The following is an 8,942-nucleotide window of genomic DNA, read 5'->3' on the forward strand; positions in this document are numbered from 1 at the left end:
AGTTTATACACATATGGCATCTGGAATACTCCATGACTACTCAAATATCAATTGATGGAGTGAATGAATGAATGAAATGTATAATGAATATTCAGGATCTAGATTAAAGTCAGTATTAAAGCAAAAGCCCATGTAAATTAGGAACTTTAAGCACATTTTTTAAAAAGTGCCAAATTGGATATTGAAGCACTTTTAAACAGAAACAGAATAACTATTCTTAAAAAATGTTAGAAGTATGTATTTTTCCCTAATTTACTTTAGAAAAAGATCAAAGTAGCTTTTACTAATGGAAAAGAAGTCATGCCACACATAGCAGAAGGATAACTCTTAACAGTTTGTTTCCTGGATAGCCTTTGAGAAAAGTAATATAGACGTTAGTGCAGTGTGTGTGTTCTGTGTGTGTGTGTGTGTGTGTGTGTGTGTCTGTGTGTCTGTGTGTGGTGTGGGTATTAGTATATATTTACATTTAGAGCACATGAAAATCTACAACATTTTACAACTGTATAGAATTCAATTTTGTTGATGATGCACAATGTAATTACCCACAAATACAGTTTACTTTAAGGAACTGAACATTACTCATAAAATTGTTTTCATCCTATCATTGTCTTCTTTAAAAACCTACACTTACATAATTCCATTATCAATCCCCAAGCTCACCAAGGCCTTCACAATCAGCCTCTCATCCACTCTAAATATCCAGTACTGTTTTCTAATAGTGCAAAAATACAACTTCTATTTTGGTAAAAACAAAGTCATAGTTTTCTGCATTCCCCATCAATTTTTTCCTATCTATACATGTTTTCTTCTTCTTAGGTAGACGAATTCCTCTGCCCATATAACCATATTCTTAGGGACACCTTGAGGCTTCTCTTCTATATAATAAAACTTTCCTAGTACAAAACCCATAACAATTTCCACTATACTTATGGTCCATTTCATGTGCTCTACCATTTACATCTTCTCCAGGTATACCATGTGCATTAGGTATTAATATTCTGAAACTGAAGGAATACTAGACCAAGAGCTAGGCAAATCTGTTCTAATTTAAGTTCTCTCATTTCTAGTGTTGTGATTCTTCTTTCCCCAGATCATTTTTAAGCTCCTTGAAAATAGACAAATTACCCATATTCTCCATAATACATGTTATAAAGGTCATCAATAGAGATGTTGATGAAGTAAGTGAAAACAGACAAATATTTAACAAGAAAAACTGAAGACTTATGTCTCATCCATCAGCCCATTTTGTTGAGATTCTCAACCAGTGACCCCTTGCTTATTTGCGTAGTCTGGACAATATTTTTCCTTCTTTCAATGGGTTAGCCTCACACAATTTGCACAAGTTTATATAATCTAGTCATGAATTAAGAGCCTCAAAAATATTGATGCTACTATTGGACTCGGCTCGACTTCTAGAAATCTTAAATATGTAAAAGTACTTAATTTGTAAGCTCACACACACTCCTCTCATCACTATTTATAATTTAAAAATATTGAAACTCTCTAAATAGCTAATTTATTCAGTCCCTATGTTAAAAACCTGCTATGCATCATTACGCAATACAACGAGGATATTTATGGGCTAATTTTAATCAATTAAAAGGAAAGGTTAATTGATCTATGTAGAACATTTTAAGTGATATATATTAATGAGGCAGGAAAATGTTCATAATATATTGTTAAATCGATATAACCCAGATATGAAATTATTTACAAAGAATTATTAGACTTATTTTTTAAACAAAAGAAATGGTGAAAGTACGCAAAGTAAGAAAAAAGAAGGCACTTCAAGAGAACACACTCAAGTAATAAAGATTGAATTGCACTTTTTTTCTACTTTTATCTTTCAATTTTCATTATTGCCTATTATTTCAATAATGGAAAAGAGAAATGTTCACAGAATAATGGAGCTAAATACTATTAGACCTACTACTAAACCAAACAAAATCTATTTTTTTAAAGATTTTATTTATTTATTTGACAAAGAGAGACAGTGAGCGAGACAGGGAACACAAGCAGGGGGTGGGAGAGGAAGAAGCAGGCTCCCAGATGAGGAGCCTGATGTGGGGCTCGATCCCAGAACGCCGGGATCATGCCCTGAGCCGAAGGCAGATGCTTAACAACTGAGCCACCCAGGCGCCCCCGAACAAAATCTATTAAAAAGCAAACAGGTTGCTTTAAAAAAAAAACCTGACAGTGATGCGGACATGTCAAAGGGACACAGGAGCCAACTGAAAGAGCTCCCAAGGGTCAAAGCTGGAACAATTTGAGTAACCAAATAAATAAATAGTTTTGGATTATAACCCAGAGTGTAAAATAAAAATTCATGAATCTACACTGGTATAAATAAATAATTCAACAAATAAATAAATGGAGAAAAAATTTTCCCATGAAGAAGAATTTCAAATAATTTATGTAAATACTTCACAAAGAGGTGAAGCATAGTACCGCACTGCATAAGTGGTCAGTGTGCATAATGACTTCCTTCCAAAGAGGACAGTATGAGAAAGCTCGAGAAAAGGTAACTTGAGAGTGAAGAAACCTGACAAAGACTGCCTCAGCCAGGCTGATAAAAGTCAACATTAGCAACAGTGATTAGTCTCCTTGACATTATGTATCCTTGATAGGATAAAACGGCACTTACCTCTGTGGACTTCCTCCCCCAAATCTATAAACCCAGTATAATCATTAGGAAACATCGGACACATTCCAATGCAGGGGCACCTTGTAAGATTCACAACCAGTAACACTCAAAACCCTTATGGTTTCATTTCATCAAAAATGACAGTCTGAGAAACTGTTACAGCCAAGAGGAGCCTAAGGAGACAGGAGGACTAAATCTAATGTGGTATCCTGGATAGGATCCTGGAACAGAAAAAGGACATTAGGTAAAAACTAAGGAAATCAGAATAAAATGTGGACTTTAGTTAATAATAATGTATCAATATCAATTCATTACTTGTGACAAATGCACCATGATAGAGGAAACTAGATGCAAGGTATATGGGAATTCAATGTACTATCTATGAAATTTTCCTGTAAATCTAAAAGTTTGTTAACAACAGAAAGGTGAAAGAAAGAAAGAAAGAAAGAAAGAAAGAAAGAAAGAAAGAAAGAGAGAGAGAGAGAGAGAGAGAGAAAGAAAGAAAGAAAGAAAGAAAGAAAGAAAGAAAGAGAAAGAGAAAGAAAGAAAGAAAGAAAGAAAGAAAGAAAGAAAGAAAGAAAGAAAGAAAAAAAGAAAAACTTTTTGGAATAATGCACTAGTGATATGTAACTGTGGAATAGATAGGTTTATTCAAAGTCAAATAATTTTTCTACTTTTTATGTTTTGTTTCTGTTTTGATAGTTTAACTTGCACTAATCTATAATTTTCCATTAAAGCACATTTTCTTTTTTTTATTTCAAGATTTTATTTATTTGAGAGAGAAAGCATGAATGGGGGGAGGGGCAAAGGGAGAGGGAGAAGCAGGCTCCCAGATGAGCAAGGGGCAAGAGACAAAGGAGAGAAAGTTTATGTTTTCAAAGCAGTCATTTTGATTATCTGACCAGAATCATCCTTTCCCACAGAAACAAAGTTCCTTAGCCTTCTTCTTACTGTAAACAATTTTCTAGCTATTCTAAAATGGCTGAGGAGAAAGATATACAAACTGAGAAATCACATTTTAATTCTAATGTATAGACTCACGTGCAGTTAAACTGAGTAGAAGTAGAAATTTACTCACAGGAGATCATCTACACCAAATTATGAAGAGAATAGACAGGCTGTGATTGACCTACTAATTGCCTGATCTACAGAGAGCAGTCTGTCCAACTACTTGAGAATATAGGAGTGATTAATTTTATTAAAATGTATTTTTAAAAAGTATTTGTAAACTTAATACAGAATAATATGAAATAGAAGCAATTATGGCTTAGATCAGATTTGCCAGAAATCATGCTCTTGTCCATATGATAGTAGTCAACTTAGCTGACTTTTATTTCTCTGCTTGTTGACCAGAATGAGATAAATTGAAGTATTAGGTCTGGTAGGTTTACAAGCACAAGGAATAACACATTTCTTTGAAAACAAAGGCAAAATTTCATTCAGTGACTTACTTCCTGAGGAAGAACTGTTTGGCATGGATTGGAAATGCTCTCAAATATTTATTGGTAATGATATTAACATCGTAAAGTTTGACGTTTGAACTCTTTAACAGATGTAAAATAAAATCACTTGAAGTACATCAAAGTATACTCAATTATTTAATTTGCCCCACATTGTCACACTTAAAATGAGAATATGCTGTGTGTCCGTATGACTAGAATGATAATGTTTTCTAGAATTCTCTAACGTTGTCATAGTGTTCATCTCCTAAAGGACTTTCAAGCTTTGATTATACCTACAAACAATGGGGTTAAAAGCCACTATCTAGAAATGTTTCTATACCGTTTTAATGTATGTTAAAGTTCCCCTATGACTTACCAGTTCTACAGTGGTTCAGAACATTGCTTGAGTCAGACACATTGAAACCCAGAGAGCTTCCCTTTCCAAAAATAATGGTATTTCCCTAAAATAATGACAAATATGAATATTTTCCCTAAAAAGAGTCATATATATTGAGAGAGTGGTGATAAAGGAGTGACGTAGTTTGAGACCTACCAATACCCAACTGATGATCGAATACCAATGGGAATTATTAAAGATGCCATATTGTTTTCCCTGAGTTACAACAGAGAAAACTTTTTCTGGCATTGCATACTTACCAAAATTGATATGTTTTATCAAGGAAATAAAAAATCACTATCAGGTCTGGAGTGCTCTAATATGAAAACTTACTTGAAGAATACTTAAAAGGATCAATAACAAACACATGAGTACCTTTTACTGTATACTAACCTTAGGCCTGGCACTATTGTAAGCATAACTGGGGCTATCGAAACAGAAGACATAAAAATATAAAGCTGGGGAATTGTAGTCCCACCATTTCCTTACTCCCCCCTCAGTTTTAGGAAACGTTTCCTGTGGAGTATCCCCTTGTCTCTCTTCCGTATCCAGTTGAAAAATACATTTACCATACTACCAGCCAGACCTTCATGCCTCTCCACTCCTGTTTGAAGTAACTCTGAATTGCCTGTTTCCATTTTCAGTGACACCGCTGCTCCAAGAGTAATAGGACAAGTGATGTAGGGCAGCCTGGGTGGCTCAGTGGGTTGAGGGCCAACTCTTGATTTTGCTTCTTGATTTCGGCTCTGGTCATGGTCTTGGGTCATGGGATCAAGTCCTGCCAACTGGCTCCACACTCAGAGCACAAGTCAGCCTGAGGTTCTGTCTCTTCCTCTGCCCCTCCCCCCACTCACAAAATCTCTCTCGCTCTCTCTTCTAAATGGATAAATATAATCTTTTTTAAAAGATTTTATTTATTTATTTGACAGAGAGAGACAGACAGCAAGAGAGGGAACACGAGCAGGGGGAGTGGGAGAGGAAGAAGCAGGCTCCAGCGGAGGACCCTGATGTGGGGCTCGATCCCAGGACGCTGGAAACACGCCCTGAGCTGAAGGCAGATGCTTAACGACTGTAAATAGATAAATAAAATCTTTAAAAAATAAAAAAGAAATGTGATATAGCCACGTAATCCAATGTTTCTTGGGTCCTTCTTGTAGATTAGTAATAGTCAAGTGCCTTTCTTGATCAGAGGAATTTCTCCATATGAAATACACTGATAGACTCTCCAATATTATAAACCTTCCATTATATTCTTGGTGGCTGCTTCTGTAAGGCTATTATGGAACCATGTATCACAGCTCTTCACTCAGGAAATGAGTGGGTGAGCACTGGAATGCTGCTTGGGGCCAACTGCTCTGTCCCAGGGAACCCTGAGGGGGCTGCACAAATTGAGAGCATATCTCCTGGCTGGGTTTGCCAACACTTGCCAAACAAACCCAGATAAATTCATGGCAAGAGAAGCCAATAACTCAAGAGACAAGGGTTTGGAAAAGGGAAAAATTTAGTTCGGGTGCCTGAGGCTGGGTGAGGTGGTAATCTCCAGCCTTACAATAGACCTCTCTGCCTGAAAGATGGACACCTAGAGTTTTCTAGGAGAGGTTTAAGGGAGTACCTGCAAGAGAGCAGGCAAGGAGCACATGATCACGGAGGGAGTCAGTATGTGTTTAGTCCCTGATCATGCCAGGGAAGAGGACCTGTGGGGGGCAGTCTTCTAGCCATTCCATTGCTATGAGATAGGGGTTTTTTGGTCTGGAGGTTGGAATGGTTCAGTCATTGTCAATGCCTCAAGGTAGTGCAATAAGAGATAACTGTTGGGGTCTAGAGTTGAGGGAGAAGGCTTGCTAATGAGAATTAGCAAATCCTAGCACTGAATAGGTGTCAGTTCCATTGAATTCCCATTTTTAGACCATTGGGGCGTCTGGAAGGAGTCCAGTATAACCCATTTGCTGTTTCTGTGCAGGCCCTCATCTTCAGAGAAATCTGCTTAAAATCATCGTCAGAAGATTTATCCCTATGGACACTAAGTTAAGTCCAGTGTTCAGACTAATGGCTTCAGTGGGTAAGAGAGAGGTATGCCCACATTTTCTCTGTTTGTATGTTTCCATGTCAATTTATTTCCTTATTCCCAATAGCTGGTTCAGGAATCCCAAAAGCATCTGACAAAAACCTTAGCATTCCAATCTCCTGCATTAGTACCACCTTTTTTGGGTGATTTCTATGTGACTTGTCTTCATCTTCCTCTAAGTTCCCATAAATGTGTGCATGACTGAATGATTGATGTGAGAGTGGTTTTGTTTTCCAATTACCTATGGCCAATTTACTTGCCTTAAATTTACTTTATTTAAATTTACTTCACTTAAATTATCACATTCCAGTACCTTTAAATAATATTATACCATTTCACATATGACATACTGAACTCCTCTACCCTCTTAACTCCTTTGTACTATATTGTCATGTCATACTTTTATTTGTACATATTATAAATGTAATAAATTATCATTACAGCTTCATTTAACACTTCTGCTAGCCATGAAGTATTTAATCTTATTTGCTCAAAATGTCTTTATTTCACCTTTAAGTTTAAGATAATTTTGGTATAGAACTCTACGTTGAGAAAGTTCTTTTTGTATTTTAAAGATAGTGTGCATAGTTTCTGAAAAAAAGTCTAGAATTGTCAATTTATTTTTCTTCTGTATATAATCTTTTTTCCTCTAACAGATGTTAAGATTTTACAAATTACTCATTTTCAGCATTTATATTTCTTGAAGTGATTTTTTTCTTTTTTCCTGATGCATTCAAACCTAATTTTTTTCTGTGAATTTGTACTTTTCATTAGAATTTTTTAAAAATTATTTCTTCAAATATTTTTTTCTGTCATCCCTGAATCCAGTACTGTATGTGTTAGATCATTTGATAATTTTTATAGGACACTGAGGTTCTGTTAATTTTTCCACAATTTTTTTGGCTTTTCCTTTAGCTTTAGCTTAAATGGCTTCTATTTTCTATCTAGGGATTTTTGTTGTTGATATTCTTTTGTGTTTGAAATGGAATTTCTCAGTTTCTTTTTTTTTAAGATTTTATTTATTTATTTATTTATTTATTTATTTATTTATTTATTTAACAGAGAGAGAGAGACATCCAGCAAGAGAGGGAACACAAGCAGGGGGAGTGGGAGAGGGAGAAGCAGGCTCCAGTGGAGCAGGGAGCCCGGCGTGGGGCTCGGTCCCAGGACCCTGGGATCACACCCTGAGCTGAAGGCAGATGCTTAATGACTGAGCCACCCAGACGCCCCTCTCAGTTTCTGTATCATATTTTACAGCCCTAAAATTTCCATTTGACTCTTTTTTAATAACTTTTCTTTCATATTTATGTTTTCCTATAATTTCCTGATTATTTAATAAGATCTGTTTTTAGAATCTTTAAAATTTCATCATCTAAGTATTTTTTTAATATGGTTTTCCTGGTTATTTTTTTCTCTTGGTTATCTGAACTGTTCTTGCAATTTTTATTAATATTTTATATTTGAAATTTTACATTTAAATTTTTATATTTAATATTTACATATGTATGTTTGTATTTATTATTACTCAAATTGAATATATCAGTGGTTCTCAACGAAGGGGATTTGGTAATATCTGGGGATATTTTGAGGTGTCCCATGTGAGGACTACTACTACTGGCATGTAATGGATAGAGGCCAGGAATGCACCTAAATATCAACGCTTGAGGCAGTCTCCCACAAAAGAGAATCATTGAGGCTAAAATGTCAATAATGCCAAGATTGAGAAACCCTACCATATATTATGAATATTACATTATTGCATTTTTTGTATATTTTCAAAATAACAACATTGTTGGAAATATGTATTTGAAATGTCTTCTCTGAGTTAAGTCATCTTTTAATTTTCTTTTTTTAAGTTTTTATTTAAATTCCAATTAGTTAATATATAGTGTAATATTAGTTTCAGGTATTCAATATAGTGATTCAACACTTCCATACAACACTTATTGCTCATCACAACAAGTGCCCTCCTTAATCCCCATCATCTATTTCACCCATCCCCCCACCCACCTCTCCTCTGGTGACTATCAGTTTGTTCTCTATGGTTCAGAGTTTCTTGATTTGTCTCTCTCTCTTGGCAAGTACTCATAAGCTTTGGACACAAAGAGGTAGGTAGATACTTCACAACAGGAAATATTCAAAAAGTTAATAACCATATGAAAAGATATGTTACATCATGAATGATCAGGGAAATAATAATTAAGCCACAATGAGGATTCCAATGTATCTTTAAAAATTGCTAAAGTTGAAAAGGCTTCAGAATACCAAAGTCTTGTAAGGATGTAGAACAACCAGAACTCTTCACATTGCTGGTGGGAGTGGAAATCAGTACAACCACATTGCACCTCTCTAACACTTTCCAAAAGACATACCTACCCTATGATCCAGTAATTC

Source organism: Ursus arctos, unplaced genomic scaffold, assembly GCF_023065955.2.
Source record: "Ursus arctos isolate Adak ecotype North America unplaced genomic scaffold, UrsArc2.0 scaffold_33, whole genome shotgun sequence".
In the NCBI taxonomy this organism is placed as follows: domain Eukaryota; kingdom Metazoa; phylum Chordata; class Mammalia; order Carnivora; family Ursidae; genus Ursus; species Ursus arctos.